This window comes from Cupressus sempervirens, chromosome 4, assembly GCF_028749045.1.
Source record: "Cupressus sempervirens isolate cs-2001-9-10 chromosome 4, ASM2874904v1, whole genome shotgun sequence".
Lineage (NCBI taxonomy): Eukaryota > Viridiplantae > Streptophyta > Pinopsida > Cupressales > Cupressaceae > Cupressus > Cupressus sempervirens.
The window spans coordinates 337,688,953-337,701,015 of NC_143121.1; the positions used below are offsets into that span (position 1 = coordinate 337,688,953).

Below are 12,063 nucleotides of genomic sequence, written 5' to 3' on the forward strand. Positions count from 1 at the left end.
ATCATTCTAAAACATAATAAAGAGTTATAAATATAGCATTTGACCAAGGTTTAAAACTTTAAAATTACCATGAAAAACATATTGACTTCTATATTCCACATTTAGCAAAGTATTTTGCTATGAAGCTATTAGTCTTTGATTATGAAGTAGGGCACCTTTTTCATTTGCTCCTTCAAATTAGATTTAACAGAGTTGGACATTATAATATTAGACATATCACTTAACTATATGAGACATAATATTATCATTAACAAGAGCATTTATAAAATATTTTATTGAATAATGTTGTGTCAGGAAAGTCATAACTATAAGAAAAATGCAATATGAGACATAATGTTATACCTAAACACATAAGTTGCTATAAATGTGGGGAAGCAGGAGTTGGCTGGAGGAAATAACCTACACATTAAAAAATATACATATTTAAAAATCCATTAGAAAAGTGTCACATATTCTATCTTTATAAATATTAAACAATTAAGTCAATTCTTCCCGGCAACCCATAACTCTACCACACACTTGGAAACAATGTAGAATTTAAAAAGTAGATCCAATCTAACATGAATCATGTCCTAAAAGAAAAATCTTAAGAAGGTTGTCCAACCTTACCCCATGACATGTGAAACAATGTCAATAGCCTCTTAAAGATTTAGCACAACTTAGAGAAAAAATGCATCCTACAAAGATTTCAATCCCCCACATTGGACCATAACTGAAGCACACATTTAGTGATGTTGCAGCATAACAATCATGGGGTCTATTCAAGCAAGACCACTATTTGACAATATGTCACCAAGTTTGAGGATGAAGGTATCATTGAAGAGAAGACTATTAAATGAGACCAAAAGATGAATATAAATAATCTATGCCATAATAAAGAATCATGTTACCTTCCATGGGACATCTATGTTCTAACGTTATATTTGGTATAATATACATCTAAGTAGTTATAAATGACACCAAAGCATATGATAGATTAATTGAAATGCCTGCACAATAAAGTCATAAATAGATGCATATAGGCTCAAGATTTATTGTTATCAACTATAATATACAATCATGAACTAACAATTATTCATAGATTCAACAAGAGTGTGTGTCTTTAGAGACATAATAGGAAACAACAATCTAAGAAAATACTCAAGACACTAGAGATCAGATTAAGGAATGAAAAAAACCTGCTATATAAAATTTTGAAAAAAGAAAAATTCCAAATATCATTGGTATTACAGAAGCAATACCTGTATTTTAATGATGAAAGTAGTAAATGAGAAGCACATAAAAATGGAATGATATTTCTATATTTAGTAACCTAATAGAAAAAGCTATATCATATACACATGAGAGTTGGAACCAAATATGTGAAAGATAGCATCAAGACTAGAAAAAACAATGAGGTGATTAAATGATCACTATAATTTATTGAGAGATCTGGAACATAAAAATCAAAATTTATACTAAATATAAGATAATATTTAAAGTAAAAATATTCATCAATATGAAGGTATTATAATAATTGTTCTATAATAACTACATGAATGATCAAGAGTTAAGAACATATGTATGTGTTTGGTGTACTGCTACTTTTAAATAATGTAGGGTTTTAGCAGTTATTGTAATATATTTATCATGATTAAAAAAGGATTATAGGGTTATAATTAGGTCCAAAGAGAGGTGTCATTGTGATCATTGCTTCAAATATCTATAGTCTACTCAACGCCATCCATTTGCCAAGGAAAATTATCTATCAAAATATAATGATTAATTTCTTAAATTGTTTACTCTGAATTTTAATCTTGAAGGTAATATCAACATCTTATTATTATTTCTCTATGAAATATAACAAAAAAAAAGGTTCCAGACCTAAAAAGTGACATTATTTTCCCATCTTCTAGTGCATATCTTTTATGCCTTTGGCTTCTCTCTCTCACATCCAAAATAAGATTCAACCACTCTGAATTGAAAACGCATGTGCAACTACATTACATATGCATGGACAACAGGTGAAGCTAAAAAAATGCACCACATTTACATTTTTTTAATAGTTCTATAATATCTTTAAAATTATAGACCACTGTCAATGTTAGAACTCTAGTTGCTATGATCGAGAGAATGTCCTTAACAAGCCAATGCATTAAAAGTATTTATTTGCTCACATGCTGAAAAAATTTACCCTTTCCTATAAGAATCAAAGTTACAATGCTTGTGATGGTCTATAACTTAAATTAACTAATTAAAGACCTCTAACAAAAATGTAACCCTATTTCATTTTTTAGCTACACCCGATGTCCTATGCATATAAATTAAGATTACATATTGAACTATGGCCTTCTTCTGCATTTCCTGAAACCAAGACATTGACATAGTTAACATCTAAAAGTAGTGTTGCCCCCACTTTTGTTCTCCACATGCTAAAGTTATGTAGGAAGAAGGACATAACTAGGGCCAAAGGCACATCCAACTATCCCACCCACCTTGCAAAAGTTAACACAGTGAAAATGCAACAAAAAGAACAACTAAAGGAGGAAGGAGAGTAAAACACTTTTATTGATTCCTCAATTAATCAACATACATGCCTAGCTATAAGGCCTTCTAGATTATGGCCATGTAATAATTCAATTACAATCCTCAATGATCCTACTTCACATTCTGATCCTTACTATTCTAAGTTCTCCCTAAAACTTAATCCTAGACCTCCTTAAATACTTGTGTGGTTACAGGTCAGCCTATCACAAATCTAAACCTTACATTAAATTTATGCACAACCTCAAGTCAGCTCACATCAAATATTAACTACCTATACCAAAATTAAAGTCAAGAAAGGTTGGCCCAAACTAGAACTACAAACAATCTACTCAACAAATGAAGACTTCATAGAACACTGTCACTCGACATTTGAATGATCACTCTGCAACCACATGATCTCAGCATCTAAAGAGGACTTGGCACCATGGAAAACTTGGCAACCAAAAGATCACTCTACAACCAAAGGATCACTCAACAACCAAAGGAATCAATCAGCAACCAAAGGAATCACTTGGCAGCAACTAAGAACTCGGCAACAACTAAGTGCTTGACAACCACTGAAAGCTCAACAATATGAAAAATTGTGACCTGGTAGAAAGGAAAATTGAAATCATACAGGATATAAGTACAATGCAGGATGCTCCTGTATCAAATGAATAGGGTTAAAAGAAATGATTGTCCTGAATCATTAAGACATTACAACTTGAGCTAAATCCAACTCAGATTGAGAAATCCATGAAGCATCTTCAATAGGTTTTTTGTTCCACTTCACCAAATATTCATAGTAATCTTTTCCTCTTGTGTTTTTACCAACTCTTTGATCCAATATCTATTCAACTTATTCAATCTACTTGTTAGGATGATCTTTTGATACAACAACTTCATCATCTGACTCATGGTACTTATATAAATTAGCAACATTGAATACACGAGATATATCCATGTCATCAGGTAACTCAACTTCATAAGCATTTTCACTATCAAACTTCTTCAAAATCTTACAAGGTCCAAACTTCTTTATCTTTAGCATACTGTATGTTTCAACAGGAAATCTTTCTTTCTTCAAATGAACCATCACCTCATCACTAACTTTAAAATCATGATGTCTTCTAGACTTATCAACATTCTCTTTATACTTATGATTACTTTGTTCCAACCTCAATTTTACTTTCTTATGTGAAGACTCCATAAAATTAGAAAATACTTCCCTTGTAGCAGTTCTATTTTCTTAACTAGCAACATTCCTTAAATCTGATACTCCTCTAGGCTGCATTCCTATAATAATCTCAAAAGTTGTCTTCCTTGTATTCCTATTCACAAAATTATTATATGCAAACTCAGCTTGTGCTAACACTACTTCCCAATTACTTGGCTTATCTCTCACTAAACATCTTAGCAAATTACCCAAGCTTCTATTCACAACCTCTATCTTTTGATCTATATGTAGATGGAATGTAGAATTAAACTTCAACTCAGTACCCATCTTCTTCCACAAAGTTTTCCAAAAATAACCAAAAAACTTACTATCTCTATCAGAAATAATACTTCTTAGTAATCCATGTAATCTCATAATCTCTTTAAAGAAAAGTTCATCAACATGCTCAGTATCTAAAGTCTTCTTACATAGTATGAAATGAGCCATCTTAGAAAATCTCTCCACAAATCATACCCCTTTACTATTTTAGATAATCTAAGAACAAAATCCATACTAATATCACTCCAAGGTTTCTCAGGAACAACTCTTCACCAAATTTTGAACATCCTTATACATTTGTGACCAATAATACTTATCCTTTAGCAAACACAATGTCTCATCAATTCTAAAATGTCCATCCAATCCACCACTATGCTTTTTCTTGATCAAACTAACTCTCATAGAACTTCTAGGAATACAAAATTGAATACCTTTCAACAACATACCTTCTTGAATGAAATATTCATCACAGTTATGTGATCTGCTAGATTTGGTGCTCTGCACTCTCTCTATGCCTCAGAATAAATAGGGTTAGTATCATACAACTTTTTCATTTTATCAAAAACTAAGAACTTCAACCTTCATTTCAGTCAACAAAGAATGTCTTCTACTCAATCATTAGTAACTCCACTCTTATGCTTAATTACAAATGCAAAACTCTACAAATATTCAACCCGCTTCATATATCTTTGATTCAATTTATGTTGACTTCCCAAGTACTGTAAAGCTTTATGATCAATATACAACACAAACTCCTTAGGAATCAAATAATGTCTCCACTTCTTCAAGGCTTGAACAATAGCACAAAACTCTTGATCATACATAGAATACTTCCTTTTAGCATCATTCAACTTCTCACTAAAGAAATTAATAAGTTTACCTTCTTGACTTAATACATCTCCTATTGCCCCACCACTAGCATCACATTCAACTTGAAATACCTTATTGAAATCAGGCAAAGTCAATACAGGTAACTTAACAACCTTTTGTTTCAAAGTATCAAAATTCTTATCAGCTCCATGTGTCCACTTGAGATCCTTTTTATCTCCTCTCATTGTCTCAATTATAGAATTACTAAAATAACTGAAATTCCTTGCAAACTTCCTATAAAAACTAGCCAAACCATGAAATGATCTTACCTTGTTAGATTGTGCTGACTGATCAGGAAAGTACTGTACATACTTCATAAATAGTGGGGTTCGGTAGTAGCTGACATGGTAGCCGACATATTATGGCCAACATATGGCCGACATGTTATAACCCTAAAGCGGTTTAATACTTGTATAAAAGGGCTTAGGGTTAGGTATTTTTTATAATGTTGTGATACGAAATTGGTTTTTGCGGCGGTATTGAGCTGTAAGGGATTACGGATTGTAATCAGGTTGTAATCACTAGATTGTAATAAGATCGGACTTGCTGTTTGGTGGACGTAGCCCAGGGATTGCGTGAACCACGTTAAATCTTGGTGCCTTGTGTTCATTTTTGTGTGTTCTATTATTTTCTGTTATTGGTTATATTTGCATGTAGTTTTTTATTTATGTTTGTGGTTTATCCTAACAAGTGGTATCAGAGCAAGGTTGTCTTTCAGTTATCCTCTGCAGGAAAGTCTCACGGTTAAGTGGGAGTCTCACAATTGAGTGGGAGCGATGGCAGATGAGGGTAAGTTGAGGGTTGATAGGTTTAATGGGCAAAACTTCCAGTTATGGAAGATGCAAATGGAAGACTATTTATATCAGAAGGATTTATGGAAGCCATTGGAAGGAAAAGCCAAGAATCAGGGAACTATGTCGGAGGTTGAATGGGATCTTTTGGACAGAAAGGCACTCGGAAGCATTCGCTTATGCTTGGCACCATCGGTGGCATTTAATATTACAAAAGCAAAGACGACAGAAGATTTGATGAAAACCCTAGCGACTCTGTATGAAAAGCCCTCCGCTTCAAATAAGGTATTTCTCATGAAACGTTTATTTAATATGAAAATGGTAGAAGGTGGATCTGTTGCAGATCATTTAAATGAGTTTAATACTATTACTAGTCAATTATCTTCTGTGGGTATCAATTTTGATGAAGAAATTAGGGCTCTCTTGATTTTGTGTTCTTTGCCTGAAAGTTGGAATGGCTTGGTAATGGCGGTGAGTAATTCTGTTCCTGGATCTAGTACCCTAAAATATGATGATGTGATCGGTGTTATTTTAAGTGAGGAAACTCGTAGAAAATCCTCAGGTGGATCTACATCAGGAAGTGCTTTAAATGCACAAAGCAGGGGCAGAACGACTGAAAGAGGAAGTAACTCTGGAAATCGTGGGAAATCAAGAGGAAAGTCAAAGGGGAGGAGGTCTCAATTGAGAGGACCAAATGATTGCTGGTACTGTGGGAAACCAGGGCACAAAAAGAAAGATTGCTGGAATCGAAAGAAAAATGAAGGAGATAAATCAAATGGAGACAAGGAGGCAAATGTGGTAAGTAACAAATCCGAAGAGGATGCTTTGCTTCTGTCTTTAGAGAGTGTTGATGATTCATGGGTTTTAGATTCTGGTGCTTCATTTCATGCTACACCTCATAGAGGTTATTTCATTGATTATGTTCAAGGGGATTTTGGGCTTGTTTATTTGGGGGATAATGAACCCTATCAGATTGTTGGAAAGGGAAAAATTTAGATTAAGTTGCAGAATGGGAATCATTGGCTACTACATGAGGTAAGACATGTTCCAAAACTAAGTAGAAATTTAATTTCAGTAGGGCAACTCGGTGATGAGGGTTGTGTAGTTACTTTTAATGATAAAAATTGGAAGGTTTCAAAAGGTTCCCTTGTAGTAGCAAAAGGTGTGAAAGTAGGCACCTTATATATTTGTACAGGTCATATTGTTCCTTCTACTTTGATTGTTTCAGAGAAAAATGAATATTCAGGAACAATTACTGCAGTTGAGCAGGGAGAACAAATAGCTGCTGTAGATTCTGATACAGCGTTGTGGCACAATAGACTTGGGCACATGAGTGAGAAAGGTATGAAAGTACTTCATTCAAAGAAAGTTTTACCAGGTCTAAAATGTTTGAATAAGGATTTCTGTGAAAGTTGTGTGTATGGAAAACAAAAGAGAGTGAGTTTTGTAAAGACAGGGAAGGAAAACAAAAAGGAGAAATTAGAGCTTGTGCATACAGATGTATGGGGACCAGCCCAGGTATCTTCCCTTGGTGGCTCTCATTATTATGTAAAATTTATTGATGACGCAACTAGAAAAGTATGGGTTTATTTCCTTAGACAGAAATCTGATGTATTTCAAACTTTTAAGAAATGGAAATGCTTGGTTGAAAATGAGACTAGTAAGAAATTAAAATGTCTCAGATCTGATAATGGTGGTGAGTATTGCAGTCATGAATTTGAAGATTATTGCTCCACTAATGATATTCGTAGACAAAAAACTATTCCAAGGACTCCACAGGAAAATGGAGTGGCTGAACGCATGAACAGGACTATAATGGAGCGCGCAAGGAGCATGAGGTTGCATGTTGGGTTACCCTTACACATGTGGGTGAAAGCTGTCAATACTGTAGTATATTTGATTAATAGAGGTCCCTCTACTCCTTTGGGCTGTGGTATTCCAGAGGAAGCATGGACTGGTAAGAAGGTGAGTTATTCTTTTCTCAAGACCTTCAGTTGTGAAGCTTTTGCTCATATATACTCTGAAAATAGAACCAAGCTAGAAGCTAAATCAAAAAAATGTGTCTTTGTTGGATATGGCATTAATGAATTTGGTTATAGGCTTTGGAATTTTGAAAATCTTAAAATTATTAGAAGTCGGGATGTCATATTCAATAAGAAAGTGTTGTACAAAGATCTGTTGCAGCAACATGAGAAGAAAGAAGATGATTATGTAGTGCTGGATGATACTCCAAAAGCTTATGTTCCAACCATTCCTCATGATGTGCAACAACTGCAACAACAAATACCACACACACCAGCGAATGTTAGACGGTCAACAAGGAAAACTAGACCTTCACAAAGGTTTTCTCCCTCTTTGTATTCTATTTTACTTACTGATGCTGGTGAACCTCAAAGTTATGATGAAGTTGTGCAGGTGGATACTAAGATTCAGGTGGGAGTTTGCAATGAAAGATGAAATGGACTCTTTGCTGAAAAATAAGACATGGGATTTGTGCAAGTTGCCTGCAGGTAAAAAGGCTTTACAGAATAAATGGGTTTACAGGTTGAAAGAAGAGGAAGGAGGCAAGAAAAGATTTAAGGCCAGGTTAGTTGTAAAAGGATTTTTACAGAAAAAGGGAATTGATTTTGATGAGATATTTTCTCCTGTTGTTAAAATGACTTCTATTCGTACTGTTTTAAGTCTTGTGGCTACTGAAGATTTGCATTTAGAGCAGATGGATGTTAAAACAACCTTTCTTCATGGTGATTTGGATGAAGAAATATATATGGCTCAGCCACAGGGTTTTGAGGTCAAAGGTAAGGAGAACTTAGTGTGCAAATTGAAGAAAAGTTTACATGGCTTGAAGTAAGCACCTCGGCAATGGTATATGAAATTTGACAGTTTTATGCATGAGCATGGATATAATAGGTGTCATTCAGATTACTGTGTTTATTTTCAGAGGTTGGATGATGATAGCTACATTATTTTATGTTTATATGTTGATGATATGCTTGTAGCTGGGTCTAACATGGATCAAATTAAGGGGCTGAAACGCCAATTAGCACATGCATTTGCTATGAAGGATTTGGGGGCAGCAAAACAAATCCTTGGTATGAACATTTGTAGAGATAGGAAGAACAAAACATTGACGCTATCTCAAGCTGATTATGTTGAGAAGGTGTTGCAACGTTTCTCTATGGAGAATGCTAAAGCTGTCAGCACACCTTTACCTGGTCATTTGAAATTGACTAAGGAGATGTGTCCCAAGACACAGGAAGAGGAGGATAAGATGTCCAAGGTACCCTATGCTTCAGCTGTAGGAAGTTTGATGTATGCTATGGTATGCACTAGGTCAGATATTGCACATGCAGTGGGAGTCTTTAGCAGGTATATGAGTCATCCAGGATTTGAGCATTGGAATGTTGTCAAGTGGATTCTCAGATATTTGAGAGGAACATCCAATAAGTGTTTACACTTCTGGGGCTCTACTACTAATTTACAGGGCTATGTTGACTCAGATTTGGCTGGGGATATTGATACCAGGCGGAGTACTAGAGGTTATGTCTTTACTGTTGGTGGGGCAACCGTGAGCTGGGTTTCTAGGTTACAGAAGATTAATGCTCTCTCCACTACAGAGGCAGAGTATGTTGTTGCTACAGAGGCAGCCAAAGAGATGATATGGCTTCAGTTCTTCTTGGAAGAATTGGGACATCCTTAGAAGGATAATTATTTGTTCACAGATAGTTAGAGTGGCATTCATCTTGCTAAGAATTCAGCTCTACATTCTAAGACCAAACACATACAGTTGCGGTACCATTTCATTCGGTTAGTCTTGGAGGATGGACAGTTAAAGCTGGAGAAGATACATACCAATGACAATCTAGCAGATATGTTGAAAAAGGTTGTAACAAGGGAGAAGTTGAACTCCTCTTCAGCTTCGGTTGGTCTTTTAGACTGAACATGAATAAAAGAACAGTAGAGACCAGGATGGTTTAATCCAGTGGGAGCCCCATGTGGTAGTGTTATTGCTATAGGATCAGTCTCCAAGTGGGAGATTGTTGTTTAGTGTGGAGCCTGATCAGTCCCCAAGTGGGAGATTGTTAGATTGTTATGGCCGACATATTATGGCTAACATATGGCCGACATGTTATAACCCTAAAGCGGTTTAATACTTGTATGAAAGGGCTTAGGGTTGGGTATTTTTTATAATGTTGTGATACGAAATTGGTTCTTGCGACAGTAATGAGCTGTAAGGGATTACGGATTGTAATCAGGTTGTAATCACTGGATTGTAATAAGATCGAACTTGTTGTTTGGTGGACGTAGCCCAGGGATTGGGTGAACCACGTTAAATCTTGGTGTCTTGTGTTCATTTTTGTGTGTTCTATTATTTTCTGTTATTGGTTATATTTGCATGTAGTTTTTTATTTCTGTCTGTGGTTTATCCTAACATACATCACCCACATTCTAAAGTGTAGGCTATTCCAAATCACTTTTACCTTCTCAAGATCTATCTTCAAACCATCTGCTGAAATCAAAAATTTCAAATGTACAATCCTCTCTTGCATAAAAGAACACTTCTTTAAATTAATCATCAATTCCTCCTCTTTCAATCTCTATAATACTTGTCTAACATACTCAAGATGTTCTTCCTTAGTCTTACCAAATATCAAAATATCATCCAAATAAATAATCACAAACTTACCCAAGAATCTTTTTGGAACTTCATTCATCAACCTCATGAAAGTACTAGGTGCATTAGTCAAACCAAAAGGCATAACCAACCATTCATACAAACCATCTTCTGTCTTGAAAGCAGTCTTCCATTCATCACCTTCTCTGATTCTGATCTAATGCTAGCCACTCTTCAAATAATTTTTTGTAAAATATTTTTCTCCACTCAAACAATCCATTATGTCATCCATCCTTGACATAGGAAACTTATATTTGATTGATCTTCTTAATAGCTCTAGAATTAGTACACATCTTCCATTCTCCATTCTTTTTAGGTACTAATACAGTAGATACAACACATGGACTCAAACTTTCTCTGATCAAACCTTTCTCCAAAAACTCCATACATGTGTCTATTAAGTTCTTCATTCTCTATAAGTATCAATCTATATGGTGCTTTGTTCGAAAAACTAACTCCAAGAATCAAATCCATACAATAACTTATACCTCTTATTGGAGGTAAACCATCAGGAATATCCTTAGCAACAATCTGTTTATACTCATTTAACAAGTTTGTAATTTCTTCTGGTACTCAGTCAATACTACCATCTATCACTCGGTTACCACTAACTGGCACTCAGTTAACTTTGTTTTGTGGTGCCCGATTACTATTGACACAACTCTATTTCCTAGGAAGTATAGAAAAACAAACTTGGCTCATTTTCATTTCTTTTTCAAATTGTTTCACATTAACCATGAAAATTCTCATAGTAGTACAATCAACCTCATCTAGACTTTCAATCAAAGTTAGCAATATTTTCTTCTTCCCACTCACCCAAAGAGTATATTAATTTAATTTTCCATCATGTATAACATATCTATCATATTGCCAATTTCTACCCAACTAAACATGACAACAATCCATAGGCATAATATCACACAAAACTTCATCAAAATAAAGTCCAATCTTGAAGTTCACAAGGCATTGGTCACTTACTAATATCTTATACTCATCATTGATCCATGAAACATGATAGGGTTTAGGATGCTTCAGCCTCTACAATTGCAACTTTGCAACCAACTCTTCTGATGCCAAATTTGTAGAACTTCCACTGTCAGTGATTACGTTGTAGCATTTTCCAGCCATCTTACATCTGGTTTTGAAAAGACTTTTCCTTAGAATAGGTTCTTCATCACTCCCCTTATTACATAAGGTTCTTCTTACCATTAGATTTTCTCTAACCTCAGGTCCACTTGGTGAACCTTCATCATCTCCCTGAATCATAATGTTCCTGTTACCTTGCCTACTTTCAGAAGATCTACGTTCAAAAGATCTATGTCCCTCTTTACCACATCTTAAATAATTACCATGAAAACCAGCTCTAGAATAAGAATTATCTCTTCCTCAGTAAGAAACAATACCTCCTCAATAAGAATCACCACCTTTCAATTGAATCTTTCCTTGTTCATCATTCTTTCATTCAAATTTGCCCTTATCTTGCACAATTTTTTTAGATCTGCCACCTTCTCCATAAGATCTACCTCTACCTCTCTAGAATCTACCACCTTTGCCTCTTTTTCTTTGTTCAGGCTTCTTTGTCAAGATCTACTCATCCTTTAGGGCATATTGATACGCTTCCTCATCAAAGAATAACATCACAGAGAACTTCATCATTGTAACTCCCAATTTTGAATTTCACTAAACATTGTTCGCTTTCCAGGACCTTATGATCATCTTTCACCCAA

The 12,063-nt window shown here is 34.9% G+C and overlaps 1 long non-coding RNA gene across 1 annotated transcript in view; it reads right to left on the reverse strand.

The window, feature by feature from the left end:
- Nucleotides 1–241: 241 nt before the first annotated feature.
- Nucleotides 242–12,063, reverse strand: part of LOC149561403 (uncharacterized) — a 114,887-nt gene continuing 103,065 nt past the window's right edge. The window contains exon 4 of the long non-coding RNA XR_016363433.1: nt 242–399. This is a non-coding gene — a long non-coding RNA (uncharacterized LOC149561403). The remainder of the gene's footprint in view (nt 400–12,063) is intronic.